Source organism: Chelonia mydas, chromosome 6 (assembly GCF_015237465.2).
Source record: "Chelonia mydas isolate rCheMyd1 chromosome 6, rCheMyd1.pri.v2, whole genome shotgun sequence".
Taxonomy (NCBI): domain Eukaryota; kingdom Metazoa; phylum Chordata; order Testudines; family Cheloniidae; genus Chelonia; species Chelonia mydas.
In genome coordinates this window covers 131734347-131762340 of record NC_051246.2, presented here as the reverse complement: position 1 = coordinate 131762340, position 27994 = coordinate 131734347, and the positions used below count along the sequence as shown (strand labels likewise).

The 27994-nt window shown below is 45.3% G+C and overlaps 1 long non-coding RNA gene across 1 annotated transcript; it reads right to left on the bottom strand.

The window, feature by feature from the left end:
• Positions 1-35: 35 nt before the first annotated feature.
• On the bottom strand, positions 36-27994 carry LOC122466135. The gene is made up of 3 exons (XR_006291443.1): positions 27876-27994; positions 26957-27030; positions 36-303 (listed from the first exon to the last, which is right to left on the bottom strand). It is a non-coding gene; the product is annotated as an uncharacterized LOC122466135 (long non-coding RNA).

Here is a 27994-nt window from a genome sequence, read left to right as displayed (position 1 = left end):
TCACTGACCAAAAAAATCTTGAATACCTTCAGAGGGCACCGGTCCTAAACCCAAGATAAGTTCAGGTGGGCACTTTTCTTCTTCCAATATGGCTTCAGTAGTTCATACCATCTGAGGAACAGAAATGGGAAGGCAGATGCCTTGTCATATAAAAGGGATTATCACCAAGGGAACAAGGACCTCAGTCTGGAACCACCCCATGTCCTGAAGCCTCAGAACTTCATCTACACTGGAACCTGCCTAGAAGGTATGGTCCTCCTTCAGACAGCCATTCAGGAAGGTACCTCCACCGGGGGACTCCACCTGAAAAGGGAATGGCTGAGATGGAACAGTCCATGCAGGACAGAGTCACATATGTCAGTGGGTACATCTGCATTCCACAGGGACAAGCCCAGTTGGAAATACTGTGCTTATGCCATGACGCTCCACTCACAGGCCATTTGGTCACTTCAAGACTTTTCATACTATTGCCTTTTGTTCTCGTGGGCTGCTATGCATGCTGAAGTCTGGGACAGTGCAGATCCTATACCGTACGTGCTTGTACTAAGACACCTCATGCGAAGACCCTGGGTGCCCGAATACCCCTAAAGACTAGCCAGACCCTGGATCTCAATCACTCTGGACTTCATTGCAGAGCTCCCAAGCTTCAAGGGCCACATCTTAGTCCTCACAGTCATAGACAAACTAAGATGATTCATTCCATTCCCTGAGATGGCCTGCTTTTGGCTGAGGCAACAGCTCAGCTGCTGGTGACCCTCCTCCTCCTCCTCGATGGGCTCCCAGACCAAATTATCCCTGAGGGCCACAGTTTGTGTCTTGCTTCTGGTGGGAAAACACATTTAAGTTGCAACTTCTCCAGTCCCTCCACATCCACCCGGTATTTCATGAATCAATCCTCAAGCCCTACACAGAGAATCTCCTTTCAGATCAGTCTCAACAGACTGCTCCGCCAGTTGAGATTCAGGGACAAGACTATATAGTGCATGAGATCCTTGACTCCTGACTGCTGTGAGGTTGCCTCCAATACCTCAGGGACTGGGAAGGTTATGGTCCCAGGAAACAATCCTGGAAGCTTGAGACCCATGCCAGGCCTCTGATCTAGTGAAAAAGTTTCCCCAGACTCAGCCCAACAAGTTGAGTTCAGTGCCACTCCAGAGAGCAGCATGCCTGAAGGGCGGAGGTGCATGTGTGTAAGGATCCAAGGGTGTGGGTCTCAAACGCTGGGCTGGGACTCAATGGACACTCCCTTGTCACCACCAAAGGAAATGGGCAGAGAAGCATCTCAACAATTCTGGAAAGTCAGGCCCCACAGGAAGTCCTATCAGAGCACCCGAAGCCTTTGGATGCCTGATTGTCTCACTCCTGCTACTTTGGAAAGTCAAGCTACTTACTGTAGGAGCCCAAGACCCTGATACTCAAAACTCTTAAGCACATGTGTAACTTCTTCATGTGGATAGTCCAACTGATATCAATGATACTCCCCATCATAGCTCCTCAAATTACACACATGCTCAAGTGTCTGCAGCATTGACCCTAGCTATGGATTTGGGTGGCTTGTGTCAGGTATGAAACTTTTCCAGTAGGGATTCTCAGTAACTTGGATATGGCAAACTGTTTTCTCTCATTCACATGGCAAGAGGTGCATGCTAAAGGGAGCGACCCAGCTACTTTGCAGAGCCAAGCTGTATGCCTGCTCAGGAACATTTCCTCTGATTTGACCTCCTCTACTGAAACTAGAATAGAGGAACCTATCTGCCTTCTTTATGTGATATGTGCATTCTTTCAATTCACTGAACTCTTCCAACTTGTATGGTTGATTCCATTGCCCATTTAAGTGTCTTCCAGTACAGAGAAAGAACGTCTCTGCCCAAAGAACTTAACATCTAATTACAGACAATAGGTGAAATCCTAGCCCCATTGAAGTCATTGGAAAACTCCCAGTGACTTCAATAGGCTCAAAAAGAAAAGGAGTACTTGTGGCACCTTAGAGACTAACAAACAAATTAATTAACAATAATTATTGTTATGTTGTTAATATATTGTTATTATGTATTTATTTTATAGGCATGAATACAAATTATCTCCTCTCTCTCTCATTTACTGCAAATGCAACAGATGCTGTAAATGTAACACACACACTACCATGGTCCAGAGATATCTAAGCTTCAAGACTCAAGCGCATGAGCAGTGAGAGAGACCATTGTGCTTTTAACTCCATGTGTCTGAGCACCAGTATCACTGGGCTCTAGGAAAATCTTGTAACAAGTCAGTGAGTTCCCAATATCATCTATTCTGCTTTTGTTTTTTATTTGCTATGTTTTGAACCTGCACAAGCCAATGGAGGATGAAGCATTCAACTTAGGGGGAAAGGAAGCAAGGAGTGCGGCGTGACTCACTTCTGGGCTTTTGTTGAGTTAATTCTCTGATGCACAGACCAGGAACTCACCGTAACAGGATTTAATTTCTATATCCGCGACTTTCTTCTTGAAACAATAGCTGCATGCTAATAGGCATCTGAACAGCAGAAGCCTTCCAGGGGTTAACCGTGATTTGGCTATAGTGCTACACAAACCCAGTAGGACCATCAAAGTAATTCAGTTCCAGCAAACTCTTCCTATCCGTCCCTTAAATCTGATTCTACATCTTCACCTCAGACCCTGGGCTGCAGCCAGCACAGCTCAGGAAAGGGAAGGGGAAGGGGGCAATAGTGGCTACAGCATCTCTGAATCATGCAGCCTGTTACACTGGGAGAATCCTCCAGAGGCCAGTTGAAACAGCCTTCCACACATCAGAGATGCTGAATTTATAGCTTATTACAACAATTTGTAACCCACTAACCTCTTCCTTTTGTCCTTTTACTGTCGAGGTGTAATGGGCCACGTCACCTTGAATGGTCCCTTAAAACCTGTGCTAACTACTTATGCTAAACAATCGGTTCCACCTTGCATTTAGCTGGGACACTGGGAGTACCTTTCCCAGACCTGAAGATGAGCTCTGCATGGCTCGAAAGCTTGTCCATCTCACCAACAGAAGCTGGTCCAATAAGAGATATTACCACATCCACCTTGTCTCTCTCAGATGTTTTAAAGACGTCTATAAATCTCATCTGTATTAACAGTACAGACAATACTGATTTTATCATAATGGTCCAACAATACACACACACACATCTATGTTAATTTTGGAGTGATTCTTACATGTTTGCCAAGCATGTTCTCCTAGGCTCGTGAGCCCTCAGGGCTGAGAAATGGTTCAGCAACAACAACCGACAGAGGAATTGGCTGATTGTTCATGCATCGGGGAGGCATTGTAATAATACTGATCACAACTGGGATTGGGGGTCATGTATCTCCCTGAATCCTGAACACAGAGGTAAAATATCATGTTGATGGTTGTATGAATGCATTCGCAGACTGCCCCATTGAGAAAAAGGGATACTGCATAAAGATGTTCACCATTAATTTTCATTGCTAAGCAGCTACAAATTTCATGGTCCAATTAAGATTCTTCTTTCCCTCTTTCCCCACCCCAAATTGGCGCTGGTAATTTCTAAGCTTTGAATGATGTCCTTAATAAGTCTGACTTACAATGGAAGCCCGTGCTCCGGTTAAATAGATGACGGATAGCACTGTTATTGCTGTAGAATGTAGGTTTTACTATTCCAACAAATTTATATCACTAAGTATGATGAGAAAAGGCACTTTATACGAATAAACCTTATCAGGCTCACCATGCAGCGATAAAACATATTAATCTGATAAGTTCTCCAAGACACAATAAACAAACAGAGAAGTATAAAAATGGCCTCAAGCAGCTGCCAGAAAGGGATTTTTAAATCAAGTGGGTAGGCAAAGCAGATTCTTCATGGCAGAAGCGAAGGTGTGACCTGTAGGTAGGTGTCACATTGCTCCCTACTGAAATGTGAGATACGTGCTTATGCATGGACATTCCTCTGCAGCAGGTGTCTTTAGCCTTCTGGGTAACACTGTGGGTAGGTGCCAGTGCCTTGGGAACAGAAGGTCCCGAGTTTGAATGCTGAGGTTGAACTTGAGATGGGTGTTCTCCGATTGTGGTTGTCATTTTTGTTGACCGTGTTCCAATGTTTATAGATCTGATCGATACAGAAGGATACCTGATTGTTGACTTTGACTCTTGTAAAACTGATGAGGAGGACTTGTGGCACCTTAGAGACTAACACATTTATTAGAGCATAAGCTTTCGTGAGCTACAGCTCACTGCATCGGATGCATTCAGTGGAAAATACAGTAGGGGGATTTTATATACACAGAGAACATGAAACAATGGGTGTAACCATACACATTGTAACAAGAGTGATCAGGTAAGGTGAGCTATTACCCGCAGGAGAGAAAAAAAAAACCCTTTTGTGGTGATAATCAAGGTGGGCCATTTCCAGCAGTTGACAAGAACCTCTGAAGAACAGTAGCGGGTGGGGGGGGGGAGGGAAATAAACATGGGGAAATAGTTTTACTTTGTGTAATGGATGTGTCATTACACAAAGTAAAAGTATTTCCCCATATTTATTTTTCCCCCTACTGTTCCTCAGTTTCTTGTCAACTGCTGGAAATGGCCCACCTTGATTATCACTACAAAAGGTTTTTTTTTCTCTCCTGCGGATAATAGCTCACCTTACTGATCACTCTTGTTAGTGTGTATGGTAACACCCATTGTTTCATGTTCTCTGTGTATATAAATCTCCCCACTGTATTTTCCACTGCATGCAGCCGATGAAGTGAGCTGTAGCTCACGAAAGCTTATGCTCAAATAAATTTGTTAGTCTCCAAAGGGCCACAAGTCCTCCTTTTCTTTTTTTGCGGATACAGACTAACACGGCTGCTACTCTGAAACCTGAAAAACTGATGTGAGCTAGAAAATAAGAGGAAATTAAAGTAAGCTGGGTCAGGGGGGAGTGGGGTGTACTGATATCACTGTATTCAATAACTTTGCCGCTATGGAATAAAGTACACATGCATCTGTATCGCGATCTCTGTACAAACAATACTGGCTAATAGCATTTACAAATAAACAGCAGAGGGACATTGTACCAGGGAGATCATCTTCACCTTTTGGACCACTCCAAACCAGCTGAATGCTTTCCAGATTTGCAAGCACCAGTGTGCTATTTCTTAGTCCCCTCCAGCACAGCACAGGCTTCTGCAGCAACATACAAGTGGACATAAACTGCCTGCTTAGCCCACTCTCTGGGAAGGGAGAGGGAGAGATCACCTCATCCTGAGATCCTCTATCCCCTGCCGCGTGCACTTGCTTCCTCACCTTTAACTGTTCACAGCTGATGGGTTGAGTGTTCTAATTAGCTCATCAGCCTCCTGCCTGATTAAGCCATGGAGTACCCATCTCCCAGGTAAGATGGGAGCAAGCAAACAGTATGAGTTTTCATAACGCTAAATGTAAACACATACATCAGGGAACAAAGAACATAGGCCATTCTTACAGAATGGGGGACTCTATCCTGGAAGCTGTGACTCTGAAAAAGATTTTTGGGTCCTGGTGGATAAGCATCTGAACATGACCTCCCAGTGTGACACTTTGGCGAAAATAGTGAATGTGGCCCTGGGATGCATAAACAGGGGAATCTCGAGTAGGAGCAGAGAGGTGATTTTACCTCTGAATTTGGCACTGGGGTGACTACAGCTGAAATACTGTGTCCTGTTCTGGTGCCCACAATTCAAGAATGATGTTGATAAACTGGAGAAAGTTCAGAGAAGACCCACAGGAATGATGAAAAGATTAGAAAACCTGCCTTAGAGTGAGAGAGTCAAGGAGCTACATTTAGCTTAATAAAAAGAAGGTTAAGGGGTGAATTGATGACCGTCTGACTATCTGCATTGGGAACAAATTGTTGAAGTTGAAGCGAGACAAATTCAACTGGAAATAATATGCAAACATGTACTGATGAGAGTAATTAACCATTGGAAGAGTTTAGTAAAGGTCATGCTGTATTCCCCATTACTGGCAAATTTTAAATCAAGACTGGATGTTTTTTTCCTGAAAGATCTGCTCTAGGAGTTATTGCAGGGAAGATCTATGGCCTGCCTTATACAAGATGTCAAATTGGTCCCTTCTGATCACAATGGTCCCTTCCAGCCTTGTATCTGTGAATATCTTGAATGCCATTCTGTCCTAGTGGTGAGTAAAAACTGTTTTAAATGGTGATCACTACATTGTGTATAAGCCCATTGATTTCTCCACACATCATTACCGATGAGTGTATCCTCAAAACATTCCCCAAAGAGAGGACAATGCTTCAGTTCTCTATACTCTGCACGCACACAAACATCGGGCTGCTACTTGCAGTACGCTTCCAAATGGGCAGAGTGAGCAATGATCTGCTTTGCCAAATGCCAGCCTGAGGGGCTGGATTCCCATTGTGTCAAACCCGACTAACTCCAATGAATTAAGTGGAGTTATTTCACATTTGCACAGTGGTAAGGGAGCAGAATTGGCCTCTGGTGCCGTAGCACAGAGCAGACCTGCTGGAGACCTCACCTCTGCAGAAAGACCTGAGCGAACAGGGAAGAAAAGGACAAATTTTTTATTTTAATAGTGTCAGGAAGTTTGATTAATATATTTACAAACCATCTCCCCAGCTCCACAAGCTGAGCAAACTGTGAAAAAAGATCTTCCTTGAATAATTCATTCCAATTATTATCCCAGCCCTCCCTAGCGTACCAGCTGGAGCTCTCCCATTATGGCAAGAGGGAGGTGCCTTTTGACAAAGCCACTAGAGCTGTGCTAAGCGGGTGCTACACCTTGTATATCTCACCGGCTGTTTCCTTATGAGTGTACATGCCTTCTGAAGCATGTGCTGACGATCACTGTTCAAGGAGGGAGAGGCGAGAGAGAGCAGACATTTGACTAACAGTAAAATGCACAGGATGGATGTAGAGGAAGATCAGGGCAGAAGGGTGCTCGAGAGAGAAACCTGTCTTTCAAAAAGCACACAGGGAGGACAGATTGTTAGGCTCAAAACAGATTAAGAGTTCCTTTCTAAACTGAAGCTCTTCCTTTGGAACTGGAAAAAGCCAACTGATTTAGTTTAACACGACTGTGAAGCATTAGAGCAGAGACATGCACAAGAGACAGAGCAATGTCTTTTTCCCATTGGGTAAGGAGGGATTTTAGTCTGAAAGCCTGAGAGAGAAATCTTGCTGTGCCACATAAGTGGAAATAATATTTATGTTGCAGCATTTTGCCATGCTCTATTGGCTGTCTGTGGCTAAACAGCCTTCCCCAATTGGATGGGCTCCCAGTGCTTTGGATGGTCTCAGTGCATGCCGCAGCCCGCACTACAGCTGAGAGGCACACCAGAGAGAGGATCTCCGCTCTATCCCTTGATGCTACAGGTGGATAGCAGACTTGGACAAGAATCACTAACTTTGTACAGGCCTCTCACATTCCCCATCTCAGCCACTCGGATTCACCTGGGGGTCTGGAAAATCCACAGCGTGGTTCAGCTGATTTTCAGGGCCTAGCTCAAGAATACAGAGGCATTTGCACCGAGGCAGCCCTGGTAGTAGGGACCAGCTGTCAGCATGCTGCAGAGCCAGGTCCTCTGCTGAGCAGCTGAAATGACCTCGACAAGGAGGTCAATGATCTAGTGGACTAAACCAGGGCCTGAGCACAACAGACTAATCCCAGTACTGACACCAACTCCAAGAAGGCCAATGGCATTTTGGGATGTATAAGTAGGGGCATAGCGAGCAGATCGAGGGACGTGATCGTTCCCCTCTATTCAACACTGGTGAGGCCTCATCTGCAGTACTGTGTCCAGTTTTGGGCCCCACAATACAAGAAGGATGTGGATAAATTGGAGAGAGTCCAGCGAAGGGCAACAAAAATGATTAGGGGTCTAGAGCACATGACTTATGAGGAGAGGCTGAGGGAGCTGGGATTGTTTAGTCTGCAGAAGAGAAGAATGAGGGGGGATTTGATAGCTGCTTTCAACTACCTGAAAGGGGGTTCCAAAGAGGATGGCTCTAGACTGTTCTCAATGGTAGCAGATGACAGAACGAGGAGTAATGGTCTCAAGTTGCAATGGGGGAGGTTTAGATTGGATATTAGGAAGAACTTTTTCACTAAGAGGGTGGTGAAACACTGGAATGCGTTACCTAAGGAGGTGGTAGAATCTCCTTCCTTAGAGGTTTTTAAGGTCAGGCTTGACAAAGCCCTGGCTGGGATGATTTAACTGGGCATTGGTCCTGCTTCGAGCAGGGGGTTGGACTAGATGACCTTCTGGGGTCCCTTCCAACCCTGATATTCTATGATTCTATGATCCTATGATTCCTTCTGTGTCCTCCTTGGAGCATTTTGACTGGTGTGTCCTGACGCACTTGGGTGTTTGAAGTTAGTCAGCTAAACACAGAGGTTTGCCGGTAGGTGCTTCATTCTAACACACCCCTGTATAAAAATACCAGCCTTACCCAGCGGGGGCCTCCGCTTCACGTTTAGAACGTTAACATACATGTTTTAATTTTCTTGATTTACTTAATCTGACCTGAAACACCCATCCGACGTTGGGGTAGAAATCAGGACCGTCCTGTTTTCCAGGGGCGTTGCGACAAGCGTGTCTCTAATGCCCACAGAGTGCTTGAGTAGCACCATGGAACTCACCAGAATGTGCGCACACTGGCTTCTAGCAACCCCATCCACAAACCCCTTTATCGGGCCCGCTGTCCTTCTCAGGCATTCTCTAAAAGCACAGAAGGTGAGCAGCAGTGACGGTGCTGGACCCCTGCTCCTGGCAAAAGCCCAGCCAACCCGGCTGCGGGCTTGCCACTCTCAGACCCTGCATGTGGGGAGAGGGCAGCTGGCTCCAGGGGTTACTGACTGAGGGGCTTCACAGATTGCAGAGGCGCAGCACTTGTGTCTGATACAGCTGGGGCTGCTTCGCAAGGTACGTACATGCTCACCCAGCCCGTCAGCATCACCAGCGGCTCCCCAGCCACCGGCCTTAGAGGAGAGGGACATTCTTGATTTATGGGGCTAGCCCATGTACTAATGGAAGCAGAGGCCTCACCCCCATGAATGTAGGGGCTTGGGGGAGAGATCCTGGGGGGATGACTAGAGAAGAGGTAAGGGAAGGTAGGGCAGGGGAAGTTGGGAGGGAGGATGTACTGGGAAGAGCAGTGGGGGGGGGAGAAGGGGGACTGGCAAGAAATCCTAAGGCCAGCCCAGATATGGGCAGCGCTTATCCAATATGGAATTTGCTCTCTGCTGACCTGACAGGTTTCTAGTAACATTTTTTACACGCAGAGTCATAGGGCACAAGTACTTTGAGGTATGCCCGTTCTCTTTCCTCATTCACCATCCATTGTCCCTGCTCACCCCGTGTCTCTCTCTGGCTACCTCATCAAATTCACACATTTGCTAAGAGACGCAATTTCCAGTTGTAGTTTTCACTCAGTGTATTTTAACTGCAAAGGAAAACAGGCATCTCTGGCTTGTTTTGTTCATAACAGCTTTTCATTCTCTTTCTTAATCTCTAACCACATGCTGAGTTACATCTCCTTCGTATTACACAGCTATTCTATTTCAGCTGGGAGATTAGTTCATTTGTGTTACTAGATCGCTTCATGGCTGTTACCATATGGACTTTTAGCATTGCATGACTGGGGAGATTGGAGATTACAGTAGCACCCGTTGGCATTTCTGGAACAAATGGTTTGCTAATATTTTGTTGACAAGCACCAGTTTTCCTAGGTTTATAACTCAGCATAGGTCTTCACAGCAGAGTTAAGCCAGGCTCTGGCCCAGGTTTTCACTTCCCCCAGTTGTCCACACAAATGCACCTTTTCTACAGGTGCTTTAAACCCAAGCGAGCTTCATCCGGCTGCGTGTGTGGGTTAGAACCCAGGCTCTGCTTTAATCTGGGCTGGAACCTGCCCAATTTGCAGTGAAGATGCAGGCTAAATCACTCGAGTGCTGGTAGTCCTCCAGTGCCTTCCCACAATTCCCCACAAAGGACAGCGAGGTTCTCCCACAACTGGGAGAGAATCCAAGATCATCTCCGCACAAAGAGTCGTGGGATATGCCCCCCCAGACAAGTGCACAACAATGAGGACCCAGCAATGCGGTACATCTTTGCAGTCATTATGCAAGGTAACCTATTTCCCCTTGTTTTTTCCTACCACCCCACCCCCTCAGACGTTCTTGTTAAACCCTGGATTTGTGCTGGAAATGGCCCACCTTGATTATCATACACATTGTAAGGAGAGTGGTCACTTTAGGTAAGCTATTACCAGCAGGAGAGTGGGGTGGGGGGAGGTATTTTTTCATGCTTTGTGTGTATAAAAAGATCTTCTACGCTTTCCACAGTATGCATCCGATGAAGTGGGCTGTAGCTCACAAAAGCTTATGCTCAAATAAATTGGTTAGTCTCTAAGGTGCCACAAGTACTCCTTTTCTTTTTGCAAATACAAACTAACACGGCTGTTACTCTGAAACCTTTGCAGTGAGGATGCTCACACCAGGTCCAGGCTAATCCAGGTGTTGATCATTTGGCTAACACTGCAGAGAAGACGTCCCCATAGTTCCCCCACCAAAAAAAAAAAAAAAAAAGTCATTATGATGCTGAAATATACAGTTTCAGTGAGGGTTGTTTTTTAAAACCAATTTCACTTAACTTGGTTCATTGGTTTTCGGTTTTAGTTGTCACTGTCAAGAGAGTGAAGAGGTTTGCTTCTATGAATTTTCATGAAATTTTGTCCCTTTTCAGGTTTCAGAGTAAAGTGAGCTGTAGCTCACGAAAGCTTATGTCCCTTTTCAGTGGAACAAAATGTTAAATTTTGAAGTTTTTGACCAGCTCCAGTAGTTTGGTTGGGGTTTGTTTTTAAGTTTTAAAACATCTCGGTTCCTCTAATTCAAAGCTTGCTGTCCTTTTATGGGCCAGCATTGATTTTGGTTTATTATAAAACACAAAGTTTTAGAAAACCTACAGCAACCACTTGTCGACTGAGAGATTGGGATCAGGATCCTTACACATGTTAGCAATATTACCCTGATTGTACCTATGATATATTATAGAGATATTCGCAAAAAGAAAAGGAGGACTTGTGGCACCTTAGAGACTAACCAATTTATTTGAGCATAAGCTTTCGTGAGCTACAGCTCACTTCATCGGATGCATACTGTGGAAAGTGTAGAAGATCTTTTATACACACAAAGCATGAAAAAAATACCTCCCCCGACCCCACTCTCCTGCTGGCAATAGCTTATCTAAAGTGATCACTCTCCTTACAATGTGTATGATAATCAAGGTGGGCCACTTCCAGCACAAACCCAGGTTTTTTTTACCCCTCCCCCCCCACACACAAACCCACTCTCCTGCTGGTAATAGCTTATCTAAAGTGACCACTCTCCTTACAATGTGTATGATAATCAAGGTGGGCCATGTCCAGCACAAATCCAGGGTTTAACAAGAACGTGGGGGAGGGGGGTGTTAGGAAAAAACAAGGGGAAATAGGTGACCTTGCATAATGACTTAGCCACTCCCAGTCTCTATTCAAGCCTAAGTTAATTGTATCCAATTTGCAAATGAAGACCTATAACCCCCTAATAACTAATTTCAGTCATTTCAGCATTGAAGCTCCCCAAAGATGCGCTAGCCTGCGGAGAAGCAGCTGTCTCCACTTTTCAGAGAGGATAACGGAGCGCCAGAGTAAACAGTCTGATGTAATGGTGCGGCTCAACATGTAAGAGAAGGGCCAGCAGTGGTCTGACTGACACAACGCATGTGGATTGGCAACTAAATGGAACTATTCTAAATGCTTCTTCCCTGCCCCAGCGTCTGAAAGAACAAGAGCGAATCTGGCAAGACCACAGGGCATAAGATGAGAATTTCTAGGGGCTTTTACTCTTTTACTTTTAAATACCAAAGAGCTGTTCTGGTTGATTGTGTCAGTGATCCGAAGATAACGGGTCACAGATTATTGAATTGTGCCTTTTAATCCAATGGGCTTTGAGGGATCTTTTACTGGAGCTCAAACTGCGTCTCAGACTTTCCAGTGAGAACGAGCTGTCTAGATTTTAGCAAAAGCTGTAACATTGCCAGTGAAATCATACAACCCAGTGCAGCCTCCTTCCTTCTTCTCCCACCATTTGAAAAACAAAAAGCCACCACGTTAAACCACTGAAATCTAGCTGCATAACACAGAAGCCAAGAGATTCAGACCTTCTTCCACTGCACAGTGGCTAGCCACTGGAGATCTGAGAATGGTACAGTAATTAAGCACAAAGGCCCAGGTTGTTAGAGAGCTTATTCCTTCACTCTCCCACTTCCCTGGTCCTTCTCGCATGAACAGAGAGCAACAATACCCGAAGTCCAAAGGTGCAAACAATTCGATGTTTATTGGGGTGAACTTCCAGCAAGCTTAAATACAAGTTCCTTTTTCCTTATTTTCGAATCCCAACTTACTTCCTGTTTGCCCCTAATTTATATAGTAATATTCTTAGCTATACCTTAACCAATCATTCTACTGAAATTTAACTAACCAATCCTAACATATTGTAACATGATTAGCTAACCAATTATATCCCACCACCTTAATTAGATTACACCCAGCAAAATTAATTATACAGCAGACAGAAACAATCACAGGACCAGACAGAGATTATACAGACAAACAATAGCAAAGTGGGAAAACAATACAGAAGTGAGGATTTCACATCCCAGCTATTGATAAGTGAGTTCTTGCCAGACAGGATGCTATCAAACTAAGTTTCCTTTTACATTTTCTAGGCACTTCCCTTTCTTTGGAGGTGATAGGAATTATCAGGACAGGATTGTATTCAGGACAGGATTGTATTCCTAACAGCCCAATAGCACCTTCTTTCAATGTGGCTAGTTTGGAATGTGAGGATGTGACTGTTCGCTTCCTGGCTTATGGCTGCCTCTGCTGCTTAGCCAAAGGCCTTAGCCTAAGAACAGGGCCTCAAACTGTCACAGTAAGAGAAGGCCCTTACACCAGCAGACAGTGATTTTGATTCTTTTATACCTCTAACTAGCCAAGTAATAAGAATACCCCTAAATTCTTAAAGTACAGGCCTTTACAGACAGGCCTGAATATCTATATCCTAACACTCCACCCCTTTTTTTTTTCTTTTCTTTTGGGATCCTCCTGCCCAGGTATCCCTGGAAAAGCATAGGACATATGGCGACACATTTCCTGATAGGGCCAGGCATCAAGGTGGAAGGTGTCGATGCTCCATCTGTCCCACTGCCCCTTGTGTAGTACCATGCCCTGCACCTTCTCTCGTACGGGCATACTACACCTATTCCAATTAGTGTTCCAGACTTCCCAGTATAGTGGGCCCGAGAAGGTTGGGTCCGGGTTGTCTAGTACACTTGGGGGGGGCTTACTACATTACTTATAGGTTATAATTAGTGGCTGTTCTCTAGGGGGTTGTGCCCCCCTTGATCGTTTCCATATGCAATGTAACACACATATAATTAACAATACACCAGCTGCTATGATAATCCACAGCAACACCGAGAGTCCTGACCCCTGCAGTATGGTCCAACATCCTGGCCACCACCAAAAACACTGCTTCTCCTCCTTTGATAAGGTTAAAATTTTGTCAGCGCCATCCTGTAGTGTGTATTGTAAGTGTGTCCAACTGTTGGCGCTTGCAGCAAGTTGCTCTTGTAATCTTTGTGTACTTTTGTCCATATTGTGTGTCCATTGAATATCCACAGTGAAATTTGGTATTGTCCAAACCAATTCAACTACTTGGTACGGTATGGGGTAGTAGGTGCTGGTTTGATTGTTTACAACGATTAAGTCCACTGATCCATTGGTGCACCATAGTCCAGGTGGCAGTGTATAGAAGCTCATAATTTTGTCATACACTGGAAGGATTTTGCCTCCTAGTGTTATATTGCAGGATTGGATACATTCCCAACAGAATACACCGTACCCCATATACATTACCCCTAAATGCCCCCCCTTTGCAATAGGCCATTGATCCTGCTCCTCCATAGTCATAGGAGAGGGGCACATCCATATTCCTCCTCTGGATATACAACTGCTTAATGTGATGACAGTCCAGTTTACCCCATTCCATCCCCCCCACCTATTCCCTAGTGGCTCCCAACGTGCTCCCCCTTCCCTACTTACTCCCATAGGGTTCAAGGGAACCACCTTATTTGCATTTCCTTCCCATGGTATCATAGTAACAATTACACAAGAACTCTCCCCACAGGTCGGGGATGTTATTTTCCAGGTAGATGGGTATGTTTTTGCAATTGTGGATAGATATGGGCTAGCCTCCCGATTTAATACTGAAGGCCATTGTTCTGACCAAGCATCTCTCATAATATCCATTAACATTATTAACTGAGCATTTTGAATACCTACGCACACTTCTCCCCATGTTAGTCTTCTGAAGCCATCCTCTACCCATGTCACCAGGTCCCCTGCCCAATGAGTTAACTGCAAGTTTACCTCTACTGCTGTCCTCCACCCTGTGGCAACTGCTGATAGATGCTGTGCCATTAATTCATTAATTTGTTGTTGAAATTTCACATTTTGGCTTACTAATTGTTTGGTTACCCACTCGTCCCCCAGATTCCATGTACCCAGCATAGTGTTCCCAGCTGCCCACAATCCCCTTTTCCGACGACGATTCCAGCTGTGTCCCCTCACCCATGCATTGAATTGTTGTTTCAATCCTTTTATGTACATACTACAGTTAGGATGGATTTGGTCCACCCACCATTCCTTGGGGCGTACCACCCATGTAATAGAGTGAAAGGACACGTTAAAAAGTGCTGGCTGCACCTGCTCCCACAATGGCTCCCAGACATTTGCTCATCGGGGAATATTCTTGGCTCCAGGCTGTGGCCACTTTAAATTTGGATTCTTCCAACTTGGCATCCATATCACCTGTAGGGTTACATTCTGTAAAATGGTTAACTCATCGTACACCCAGCGTCCCAAAGGGGATTTTACACCTAATGTAATATGTACATAACAATCACACCCTCGGGGATTATCTTCCATGGAAGTACCATTGTGGTTACATATGGTAACATCACACCCTAAATGTGGGGCCCTATTTTCCCAAGAGGGTTCATTTGCTCCAGGGGACCAGAGGGTTATATTCTTTGGACCCTCTGTAACAAACCACATAGCTGGGTAACTGTGTTTTCCACTATCGTTAATCATGGCAGCACCCAGGGAGTACCATGCGATATTTCCTGATAAATTTGATATTCTCCACTTGGTTGGGATTCCCCCATCTAATCCATAAACCATATACCGACACTGCCAAATTCCTGTTGGAGTATTAGTGGTACATCTTTCTATGGGGAGATTCTCATAGTCTTCATTAGCTTTATTACCACAGGTTGCATGTGTAGCCGTCCATGTGTTTCCTCCTTTTGACACTTCACATCGTGGGATCTGAATAGAATTTGTAAATGTGACAATTGTGATTAGCACTAGTAATAGTTCCATCCAGGGCCAGGGAATTTTCATCCTTTTCTCCTTTTTGAATTAACCTGTAATACACACATAACAAACTTTACACGTCCCCTTTCCCAATCCCCTGTTTGTACCTTTTTATTTGCGTGCAGTGAACCCACTCCCGTCCTCCATTCTCTGTACCCAGTAATAGCAGACTGGGCCCTAATTGGTCAAGGACAAGATAGGGACCCTTCCATTTAGGAGCTGGGAATGGATGGTGTTGACCTGGAATCTTGTACATCACTAGATCTCCCACCATGGGTAGATTACGCTCCCCAGGCAGGTCATACCATGCTTTGACTCTTGCTGCTCCTTGCTCGTCTCGCCAGGCCACCGCCTGCTGTACTTGTTTTACATGTTCGATTAAAGTTAAAATCCATTCTTGTGTTAAGCCATGTGTAGTGACTTCCCCAGGTACTGGGGTAAGTAGATTTTCCCACCGTTCCATAGGCCTTCCCATGAGAGCTTCATATGGAGAAAATCCGGTGCCCTTTGATTCTCGGGCCCTTATTCTCATTAAGACAAAGGGCAGTAACTGTGACCAGTTTTTTCCTCCGATTTCCACTCCCTTTCTTAGCTCACTTTTAATGGTGCGGTTCATGCGTTCCACCTGCCCCGCAGCCTGGGGGTGATAAGCAATATGGAACAACTGTGTGATTCCAGTGAGGGCTGATAGCTCCCCTAACAGATCTGACCGAAAAGCAGCTCCTTGGTCTGAGTCAATCACCTTTGGGACCCCCCAGCGAGTGAATACCTCATTTACCAGTATTGCAGCAGTTACCCGGGCAGTTTGATACTTTGTGGGGAAAGCTTCCACCCACCGGCTGAAAGCATCCACTACCACCAACATGAATCGGTTTTTCCTGTGATCTGGTGGTAAGGGTCCTGTGTAATCAATCTGTATTCTTTCCCATGGTCCCCTTGGGGTTTGTCTCATTAATTCTCCCCTTAGCACCTTGTGAGGTGGGCTGTGCCTGGCACAGTCCAAACAACGTTCCAGATGTGATTTTAAATCAGCTGCCATTCCTGGCCACCAGCACAACCTTTTTAAAGTCCCCAGTGCCTCCTCAAACCCAGGGTGTCCCCCTGCCAAGCTTCCATGCACCCAGCTTAAGAAAGCCGTCCGACTTCCCTGAGGGCACAACATTACCGGTCCCTCAATTGTTAAGACACACCAAATCCCTTCCATTAGTTCCACCTTTGGCACATGCCTGTCCCCAAGTTTCATGATGCCTTCCAGTCCTGGGTCGGATTCCTGCAACTCTCGAATTCGCCCTCCCCGATCTGTATCCACCCCGCTTCTTGTTATCACTGCTACAGGCACTCTCTCTTCTGGCTCCCAGGGCCATGGGGGTGCCTCTGTTGCAGCCCGCCTGGCCTCTACGTCAGCCAGATTATTTCCTTTGCTTAGGGGTCCTGTTTTCTTGTGTGCCTTTACCTTTACCACATTGATCCGTGTAAAACAGTGACTCAGCTCCTCCACTCGCTTCCACCAGGTAGCATGCTTGATTGTGGAGCCGTCTGTTGCCCTGAAATGATTATCTGCCCACCATCTCAGCATTAATGTGGCACCACGAAATACATAATCTGAATCTACCACCACCCAACATTCTGGCTCAAATTTGGGATCCACTTCATTTAAAGCTGTTAGCAAGGCTGCCAGTTCTGCCTCCTGAGCTGACTTTGCTTCTAGTGAGAAACCAATCGTGCTGACTGTCTCATTGCCTCTGATTCCCACAACAGCTAAGCCTGCAGTTTTCAGTCCCCCTTGATAGCTACAACTTCCATCCAAAAACCATACCAGTGTCCCCTCTTTTACCTGATTGGGGTTAGCCGCCCGAAACACCTGATGTTGGGTTTTACCTGGGCTGGCTTCACATTGGTGTGGGGTGCCAGCCAGATGTAATCCAGCTACCCAGACTGTGGGTTCCTTTAACACCTCTGCTGTAATGTTTTCTGCCTGTAGAGCCAGCAACCATTTAGCAATACGCTGCCCACTCACTTGTCCCTGTAAGATAGTGTGCATGTTTAACAGCCGCAGGGGGTCATGATGAGATCGGACTATTACTTTCTGCATTCCCGTAAGGTATTTAAATTTCCCTACCCCCCAGTAGGTGCACAACAGCACCTTTTCACACCATCCGTACTTCAATTCCACAGCACTCAAAAGTCGAGAGGCAAAGGCCACAGGTCGGTCCTTTGCTCCATACTCCTGTGTTAATGCACAACCAATGGTAGTGTCTGATACCAAAGGGTACAGATAAAAGAATTTCTCCCCATCCGGGGAGGCCAGCACTGGAGCACTGGCCAGGTTTTCCTTTAGCACTCTCACTGCCTCAGTACACTCTTCTGACCATTCCCAAGTTGAGGCTCGGGTTAGGTCAAATAGAGGCTGGGCTATTTCTGCATAATTGGCCACAAAATCCCTGCAAAATCCAGTTAGACCCAGAAAACTTTGCAAGCTTTTAACATCTGTAGGCAGTGGCAGGGACTGAATCAGTTGCACCCGTCCCTTATCGATTTCCCTTCCCATCTGAGACACTTCCACTCCTAAGTAGGTCACTCTTGTCTGTCCCATCTGAGCCTTTTTCCCATTGACCTTCAATCCTGCTCTTGCCAAAGCTTGCAGGACCTGCTCAGTTAGTTCCCTGTCTTCTTCCTCTGTCCCTGACATTAGCAACAGGTCGTCTACATATTGTATGCACCTTGCTGAATCCACCCCCTCCAGAGCCTGTTTCATGTATCTGTGAAAAATTGCAGGGGAGTCCCTATATCCCTGGGGTAGGACTGTCCAGCAGAATTGTCTGCCCTCCCATGTGAATGCAGTTTTATACTGACATGAGGTAGCTAGTGGCAGAGACCAAAACCCATTAGCTATGTCCAAAACAGTGAAAATTCGGAATTGGGGTCCAATACGGGCCAACATTTCAGGGTACGCTGCCACCACTGAGGCTGGCGAATTGGCCAGAGCATTTAGTGCCCTGTAGTCCACAGTGAGGCGCCAGGTACCATTTGGCTTCCTCACGGGCCACACAGCAGCATTACAAGGGGATGCAACTGCCCGAATCAGTCCCCTCTGTTCCAATTCCCCAATAGTTGCCCCCACCTCTGCCAATGCCTCCCGAGGAATAGGATACTGTTTCTGTGGGGGAGGGTCCCCTCCCTCCATCAGTACCTCCATGCTGCCCCTACCACAATCCAGGTTATCCTTCGCCCACACAGGGATGTGTTCCCACCCAGCCGGGGGTGGTGGGAGGGCATGTGCTGCTTTAATGGTCATAGTGGCTATCCCCATGGGAATGGTATAGCCCTGACCGTCCTGCATTTGCCCCAGTAAACACACCCAATTGGCTAAATCCAGTACAAGTCCCAGTTTGTGTAAATCTCCTGCCCCCAACAGATTAAGCATATCATTACAACCCCACATAATCTCCCCTTCCCCCCAGATTCCTTTGATTTGTCCCCGCCTCAGGGTTAACTGTGTCTCCCCTCCTGTTGCCCCTACAATTGTCACAGTCCCTTCTGAGGGTCTCCCCTGCCCCCATGTGGTTAAACTGATGGCTGCTCCAGTGTCTATCAAAAAATCCCTCATGGGACTCCCTTCGATTGCCCCCTGGAGCGTGGGGCGACCAGATGCATCCCGTCCTAAACTGAGAACATGGACAGGACGCCTCCCAGGGCACCCCTAAGTTGCAGCACCCACCTCTGTCCCTCCCACTGGTTCATGGGGGGACCGGGGGTCCTGGCACCGAACACATTCCTGTCTCCATGCAAAATTGTGTGTCTGGCATTTCAGGCAGTCCCAGTCCCTTGGCCTCCGGGACCACTTTCCCCCTGATCTGGTAAGATCATGGGTAGTCAGTTTAGCCTGCAGTCTCTGGATCTGTTGCTCTATAGCTGCCCGCTCGTCCCTGACTACCCTCCCAAAGCCACGAACTCTCCCTCTACCTCCTCCTCTCCAGGCTGACCCACTCCTTTCCACCTTGTATTGATCCCCCGCAGTAATAGCATGGACTGGCTCTTCCCCCTGATGCATCTGCCTCCACACATCTGCCTGTTCCAGAAACTGGGGTAGCTGATTGGGAGCAAGTTCAGGGTGCTGCAACCTTAAATGCCCCACGAACTGCGGATTGCTCAGCTCCAACCATTTCTCCAGCAATTCCACACCCCTACCCTGCTCCACACCCCCACCAGGTCCCGGTGCCCCTGCCTGTGGCAACACCCATGGACCATCCAGGGGATTCACCCAGCACCGTGCCCATGCCTGTATGCGATTAAGTGTATCCCGCCCTGTTTCCCCAGGGATTCGCTTCATCTTATTCATCCCCGCAGTACGAGAATACACCCCAAACAAGTGTTTTGCCACCTGTCCGGGGATTAGAAATGTGTGTGCCACTCCTGCCACATCGATTCCCAAGGTACCTCGTCCCAAAAGACTACGCCATAAGATCACCTGGTCCTCACGAGTTAGACCCTCCATCTCCCTGTCCACCTCCACTAGCCACAGCACAAACTGATCCCAATCATTCCGGGGTACCTTTCCCAAACGACCCAGTACTGCCTCCCGGTCCTTCAGGGACAAGGGGCGGATTTCTGCCTGTTCTACTACTTGTGGGGCCTGGTCCCCCCACCCTGCAACCGGGGCCACTATTCCTGCCTCCTGCAGCTCCTCCCGGGTAGCCTCTCTCGCAGGGGCTGTAACTGTGGATCGCCGGCTTACAACGTCCACTGGCAGTGGTGGGTACAGTGTTTTTTCAGGGTAGGGTGGTGGAGGTGTCTCCTTCAGTTCCATTAGTGGGGCGGATGGTTTGGGGTCCCCAAGTCCATTGCCCCCATGTTTACAATGATACAATTCCTCCTCTAAGTCTCCTACTCTCCCCAGCAGTTCGTCCCTCTCTCTTCGGATTGCCTCACAAGACTCCTCTGTCCGTGCAGCATCCCGTGCCTTCAAATCTGCTACCTCTACTGCTAACACAGATTTTTCTGTTAAAATCCGTTGCTGATCCACAATCCCCTCCAAATCTTTAATGTGTTGGAGGAGATCAGCTTCCCTTTTTACCCAGTATGCCATCCCAGCACACAAACCTTGTAATACCATTCCCTTTTTCCTACACTCCTTTCCCTTGGGGTCTCCCAAAACCTCTCCCATCTCCTTCTCAATCTCATCCCAGGTGAACCCCTGCACCTGGTATGGGCCCTGATTCTTCCTTATCCATTTGTTCAAAAAATCCGTTACCCCAGCTTGCCAGAACCCGCAACTACCATCACGAGAGTTCGCCATACCCCCTCCAAGCAGCTGCGCGGACTGTTGGGGAGGGGGACTTACAGGCTGCCACTCACCTATCCAATGCGATGTATCCAAGTCCCGGCACCAAGATGTTAGAGAGCTTATTCCTTCACTCTCCCACTTCCCTGGTCCTTCTCGCATGAACAGAGAGCAACAATACCCGAAGTCCAAAGGTGCAAACAATTCGATGTTTATTGGGGTGAACTTCCAGCAAGCTTAAATACAAGTTCCTTTTTCCTTATTTTCGAATCCCAACTTACTTCCTGTTTGCCCCTAATTTATATAGTAATATTCTTAGCTATACCTTAACCAATCATTCTACTGAAATTTAACTAACCAATCCTAACATATTGTAACATGATTAGCTAACCAATTATATCCCACCACCTTAATTAGATTACACCCAGCAAAATTAATTATACAGCAGACAGAAACAATCACAGGACCAGACAGAGATTATACAGACAAACAATAGCAAAGTGGGAAAACAATACAGAAGTGAGGATTTCACATCCCAGCTATTGATAAGTGAGTTCTTGCCAGACAGGATGCTATCAAACTAAGTTTCCTTTTACATTTTCTAGGCACTTCCCTTTCTTTGGAGGTGATAGGAATTATCAGGACAGGATTGTATTCAGGACAGGATTGTATTCCTAACAGCCCAATAGCACCTTCTTTCAATGTGGCTAGTTTGGAATGTGAGGATGTGACTGTTCGCTTCCTGGCTTATGGCTGCCTCTGCTGCTTAGCCAAAGGCCTTAGCCTAAGAACAGGGCCTCAAACTGTCACAGTAAGAGAAGGCCCTTACACCAGCAGACAGTGATTTTGATTCTTTTATACCTCTAACTAGCCAAGTAATAAGAATACCCCTAAATTCTTAAAGTACAGGCCTTTACAGACAGGCCTGAATATCTATATCCTAACACAGGTTACAGCTTATTATTTGTATAACAGTAGAGCCTTCAGTTTCCAACAAGATCAGTGCCGCGTTGCACTAGGCACCATATATCCCTAGAGTAAGCAGCAGTCTCTGCCCCAAGGAACTTACATTCTAAGCAGACAAAACAAAGGGGGAGAGAAAGGAAATATCATCCCCGTTTTACAAATGGAGAAACCGAAGCACATAAATGTTCAGTGACTTGCCCAGTCCCACACAAAGCTCAGTGGCGGAGCAGGGACTTGAACTCAGATCCCGTGTTACCTAGTGCAGTGCTGCGACCAACCACAAGATCATCCTTCCTTCTCAAGCACGGCATGAGAAGTCTTCACTCCATTCTTGCTGGCCTAAGCGGTCTAGTATTTGCTTTAACAGTTTGTGTTGACGTGGCAGCCTGTCAGATCCGACAACGATGCCACAGCACCATGTGTGTGCTCATGTGGTTGTGTAGTCTCATCCATGGGAGCAAGACTGCAAACAGATGTCACACAGGAGGACTTGGCATGAGGATATGACTGGCGAAGTTTGTGTTGAACATTTAACTAAATGGTAGCTTTTTTTCCTGTAACTATAGGACAAAATGGTTACCGACAGATTTTAAGTTTTATTTCGTAAACGTGTGTCGTTAGCGCTTAGACCATAACGTACAGGGCCTGTCTACACACACAGTGCTGCACCGACAGAGCTGCGCTGCTGTAGCGTTTAGTGGAAATGCAACCTATGCCAACCGGAGAGCTTCTCCCGATGGCGCAGGCACCCCATCTCCTGCAGAGGCGGTAGCTATGTCAACAGGAGAAGCCCTCCCATCAACAGAGGTCTGTCTACACTGGCAGCTGGGTCAGTATAACTGGGTCACTCAAGGGGTGGATTTGAGTGACGTATTTACACCGACTTAAGTTGGTCGTGTAGACCAAGCCGCAAAGTATTATTGAGCTAAAACATGGCCCGGCTGTGTGTCACGATCACCATATAAGGTACGTACTGATGACTAATCAAAATGACAATGAGCAAATTCTGGAGCCAGAATTACTGTATTTGATGTTATGAATGGTGCTTTGAACAGTAACTACCACGTACTAACCAGAGCTGAGAATTCTGAACAAACCCTGCAAGCGTTAGCACATGACAGCGCCCGGGACCCATCACACTTGCAGAGGAATGCTTCAGACCTTCCCAAATCAGAGATGATGCACCAAGAACCAGAATGATATCCTTTGGCTGGATAGCATTCTGATCATAGATTCATTAGTGTTTATGACCCGAAGCAATTGAGATCTAGGGGAAAATAGTGAAATTAGTGTATTGATTTCCAAAAGAACAGCTGCAAGGGGAAAGACGATAACCCATGCTGCACTTTAAACTGCTTTGGAGAAGATTTTCCAAAGCGACTAGTGATTCTGTGTGCCTCAATTTCTGAACGCTCAACCTGACACAACAAAAAGTGGCTTCTTGCCCTCTGAATAAAAAACAGCCCCTTCTAACATGTTTCAAGCTAGGTACCCAAAGTCACTAGTCAGTCACTTTGGAAACTTCCCTTCAAAGTGCATATCAACTACTAGTAAGAGAAAAAGGAAATAGACTGTGATCACAACATCACAATCCCTAAGCCACTATCCTTTCCTTCAGGTTTTAACTGCTTCTCTGACGAGCTTTATTTTCATAAATCCAGGACCAGCCAGGATGAACCAGACACACTGACCAGCACATTGACCAGAAAACGGTTGCAATGCTTTGCCGCAGCCCGACAGTGGCCAGCAAGCAGTGACCTGGGCAGGCACACGCTCTCTAACACCGATGTCTCATCTATTAGGCAATTCAGCTACCTAAATAGCAACTTCAGCAGTCAGACAAACTTCTCATACACCCACGTATTGTCAGTGAGAATGACAGTGAAGGGGTTTTTAACACCCTTGGAAACTTAATGCTTGAGAAGTTGGGTGCATAAAGTTGGTAGTAATTTGTTGATGTGATATTCAAACTAAAGGCTAAGCTTCACTAAGGACAGGTCCAACACAGCACCTTGTTAATATCTGTATTGCCTACACACAATTGGTACATTGGAAAGATATTTAATTTCACTACGTCACAAACTCCTGTACCAACATGACCATGTCATTGCAATTTTTCACAAATTTTATTTTTATGTGTCCTATCTTTCAGTGCAGTCTAATTTCCCTGATGTATTGAGGCAGGCTACCAGTCTGCACTAATGTACAGCCATGGACTAAAAATAATAAAAATGAGAAATTGCAAATGAAAACCTAAATGGTCACAGTCATTAAAATGGATCTGACTCTCACAGGCTCTATAGGTTCTGGAACATCAACCCTGAGTAGCTGCAGACACCAGGGACAATGAGGCTCTCTCAGATGCAGCTGTATTTAGTCAAGGAAAAGAAAAGCCATCTTTCTGCTGAATGCCAACTTGGAAAACGTGAGACACGAATCAAGACCACAGAGTACCTTCTGCAGCTGGCCATTTTCAGCTTCCGACTGGGTTGTTTTCTGTCTGTAGCACAGATGGCAGCTCGCACTCTCAGAACATTCCCGTTGCTTCAGACCGATGAGTGGGCCCCACATTTTGAAAAAGTTCATTCACATCAACAGCAGAGTCTCACTGTGACCACTCGTGCATTCTTTAGTTTTGTTATGGGTACGGACGACGAAACATGTTGCTTAGAATCTGTTCAAAACTTTCCACAGAACATTTTTCAAATGTAAAATTTTTCAGTAAAAATGTTTCATTTGAAATGTCTCCGAGGCAAAATTCTGGTTTTTGCAAATGGGAAACCATTTTTTTTCTTATTAATCAAAACTGGGCATCTGCAAACATCCGACCCAAGGGGGAGAACACAAGGACGGGTTACTCTTGCCCTAGGAATTTTACCAATAGGACATAAAACCCCGAGTGACAGATTATGAAGTTATTTTATTTTGCTACAGCTAAGAGATATGAGAAGACTGTAAGCCAGCGTACAGCACAGCAGAAATGGCTTTGTAAAATCTGAAGTTTACTTAATCTTGCTTTTTGTAGCTGCCTTTTTAAGCAGTATTTTTTAAAACTTTCATAAATTCCATAAGCTCCCTATATTTCAAATATAGCTCTTCTCAGGAATCAACAGTGGCAGTAAGAAAAAGAAATATCTATAAACGACTCGGGAGGATAGCAACTCTGAGTCAATGCAGCCGTAAAGAATAAACACAGTGGCACTTATCTTTGCTCTGAATCATGTTTAGCCGTATTAAAAGGGGATCAATATCATCAGAATAAAGATTATGCAACTTTGGAGGGGAAAGACACTCCTAAATAAGTCACTTACTTTCTGAAAGGAAATCCCATCTGCAGAGGAAGCAGAAATATGCATTCCCTTTGACTTATAATTGATTTTCACTCTTTAAAAAGAGCCAAGCCAGTCAATAGCAGTAACAGTGGCAGGAACTGAGCTCTCTGGTTTTTAAATAAATAGAAAAAATAGCATTTGCATGCATAGCAAGTTTAAATCTAAGAGCTTCCATACTTCCACCGTGAAAATCCTTGATCATGTGTAAATACATCCCTAGAACGTAGATCAACATGTCGGTAGTAATTAAGCAGGAATTTGTCTTATATTTTATACACTGGATATCAGTTAAATGGAGATCAAACTCGGGCAGAATATGCCATTCAGTTTATGAAGACTTTCAGACCATTTAATAAATAAGCAAAAGCATCAATAAGAAACTAAAGACAAACAACAGAAACCTTCAAGAGCAACAGCCATTCTAAAACCAACTCTGTGACAATGAAAAGGAAGTCATGAAACATGCTTTCCCTATACAGGCATCTAAGAAAATTCCACTATGTGAAAAGCTGTGAATTTTAACTGCCTTCTTGCCAGAAGAAATTTCAATCTGTTATAAAACTTCATCACATGTTTCAGGGAACCACATATTCAGTATAACACCAATGACCATCACATTTAGAAACCCGAGATATATTTGCAAATTTGCCCCTATACGATATACATAGATAGTCATTTAAAAAGAAAAATCAATGAAATTTAAGATCTTCTCAAATTCAAAACAATGTCTGAAGTATGAAAAAATTCAAATTTAAAATAAACTCTCTTATCTGGCAATGACAGGTTTCAGAGTAGCAGCCGTGTTAGTCTGTATTCGCAAAAAGAAAAGGAGGACTTGTGGCACCTTAGAGACTAACAAATTATTTGAGCATAAGCTTTCGGGAGCTACAGCTCACTTCATTGGATGCATTCAGTGGAAAATACAGTGGGGAGATTTATATCCATAGAGAACATGAAACAATCGGTGTTACCATACACACTGTAAGAAGAGTGATCACTTAAGGTGAGCTATTACCAGCAGGAGAGCGGGGCGGGGGGGGACCTTTTATAGTGATAATCAAAGTGGGCCATCTCCAACAGTTGACAAGAACCTCTGAGGAACAGTGGAGGATGCGGGGGGGGGGGGGGGAAAAAACATGGGGAAATAGTTTTACTTTGTGTAATGACCCATCCACTCCCAGTCTCTATTCAAGCCTAAATTAATTGTATCCAGTTTGCAAATTAATTCCAATTCAGCAGTCTCTCCTTGGAGTCTGTTTTTGAAGTTTTTTTGTTGAAGAATTGCCACTACAAAAGGTTCCCCCCCTACCCCCGGTCTCCTGCTGGTAATAGCTCACCTTAAGTGATCAATCTCCTTACAGTGTGTATGGTAACACCCATTGTTTCATGTACTCTATGTATATAAATCTCCCCACTGTATTTCCCACTGAATGCATCCGATGAAGTGAGCTGTAACTCACGAAAGCTTATGCTCAAATAAATTTGTTAGTCTCTAAGGTGCCACAAGTCCTCCTTTTCTTATCTGGCAATATGTATATTTCCAGACTCTTCACTTGTTTTAATTGAGAAACTGTAGAATTGTTAAAACAGTTTAAAGGTAACATATCATCTGGCCTGTCTCACATGACACCATTCCATTAGCATAGCCTAGGAGGCACATATCACCCTATCGGTATAGGAAGAAGCTGTCTAGAGAGAATGATCAATATATTTTACAATCCAAAGGAGAAATATATATTCATGAAAAGCAGCTGCATGAGCAGAACCACCTGTCACAAAACAGGCTAGATCAGGAGACAGAATCGGTCTTTTGTGACTTATGATTGAGTATGTATCCTAATGACAAAAAAAGGTTTTGCAGTATTGATTTTATCACAGAAACTGCTTACCTCAGTTCTCTCTGGTTCCTGGACTTCCAAAACCCCTAAACTCAGCAGATATTGATTGGAGATGAGAGACTCCCCTGTTAAGAGTATATAATTAGAGCTCAGAACTTCTTGTTGTAGAAAGTGTAAGAGCTATTGCTGATCTCATTGCTAATCTTTGACCTTGTCCATCTCAAATGATGGCACTTCTGATGACACAATAGAAACCTTAGTTAGATCATGTTGCACAGACTTTAAATACAATAATCTCGCATGCCTTAAACCCCTGTGACCGAGGCACACCCCAGTACCTGAGGGCAGTAGGGGGGTAGAGCCCCACAAAGTAAGCTTAACTAACTATAAACTACTATATAACTACTATTACTACAACTCAATTAAACTATTTACAACGAAGAAAAGGGAACCACTAGGTAGGCACTTGTGAATGCAAGAGACTGAGCCACTCCAACAACCGTAACTAGCGGTAAGCAGGAACTGAGCAGGCGGTGGGTTGGCAGGGACCTATATACACCGCCACGAAGACGCCACTCCAGGGATCTCGACAGCCAACCCGATGGGTACGGCTAGGGGAAAAGCCTTCTGACGATTGTGCGCATGGCGCGTGCTCACAACTACTGGAATGCACATGAGCAGTCACGCAAAGAAGAACTGACACTCTCACACTCGCACACACATGACTTTTAGAAGGCTAGACTAGCCAAGCTAATTTAGTGCCGCAGATGTACTGCTGTGATAGGATAAATATATTTAGTAAAGCTGGTTGAAACAAATCAGAATTTCCATTATGTGAGAAGTTCCACTAGTTAAACATTTGTTTCCATCATTGTTCGGGCCAAAAGTTGAAATATCAAAATTCTGAATTATTGAAATTAAAAACTTTTAGATCTTTCCAGATCAAAACACTTTGTTGTGCTACACTGACCTCAATCCACCTGAGATCTTGTGGTGCCTCGGGGGAACTGTAGTTCAGTGCTTCCTTCCGCTTTCTCCTTTGGGTGGGGCTGTCTCCCAGGGTCTTGGGACTGCCATAATGCACTGCAG